Source organism: Buceros rhinoceros, unplaced genomic scaffold (genome assembly GCF_000710305.1).
Source record: "Buceros rhinoceros silvestris isolate BGI_N320 unplaced genomic scaffold, ASM71030v1 scaffold38455, whole genome shotgun sequence".
Taxonomy (NCBI): Eukaryota; Metazoa; Chordata; class Aves; order Bucerotiformes; family Bucerotidae; genus Buceros; species Buceros rhinoceros.
Window position 1 is genome coordinate 7,228 of NW_010411801.1, and position 549 is coordinate 7,776.

Genomic DNA, 549 nt, shown 5'->3' on the forward strand with positions numbered 1-549 from the left:
AGTCAGGAAACTTTTAAGCCCGGGTTTCAAGAAGCGCTATCAAAATTTACACACTATGTATGCCTTTGGCCTTTATTTACTTAGTATTTACTATATTCATAGTCAAACTACACTTCAGCAGATGCAGGTTGCACAGAGGGAGAATAAAGCCAAGCTACTCTGCAGCACTACTGAGGGGAGCACGAGCGAGCTTCTACGCAGCAGATCTTCCGAGATGCTATGATCTTTCGACAAAACATGGAAATCGCAAGCACTTATGGCAAAGCTCATGATTTCCTATCAAGGAGCAAACATCTTCCTGCTCGGCTGGCGATAGCCCCAGAACGGATCCAACCACAACATGCAACTGCATCGTGCTCCTAAACCTGGGATGTCTTAAGGCCCGTTCAGCCTCCTGCTTCTCACCCCTTTGTTTTAACTTTTATAATAGACTCTTATTCCCACAACTGATTCTCCAGCTGAAATGTCACTGCACTTACCATAATAATCCAAAGTCCTAGCAAAAAGCATTTGGCCTCACTCAAGGATTATTTCTCCTCCCGGAACACT

At 44.4% G+C, this 549-nt stretch overlaps 1 protein-coding gene across 1 annotated transcript in view; it reads right to left on the minus strand.

Annotated features, from left to right (window-relative positions):
• LSM6 (LSM6 homolog, U6 small nuclear RNA associated (S. cerevisiae)) overlaps positions 1-549 on the minus strand; it is a 5,704-nt gene that overhangs the window by 499 nt on the left and 4,656 nt on the right. The gene's annotated exons all lie outside the window — the stretch shown is intronic.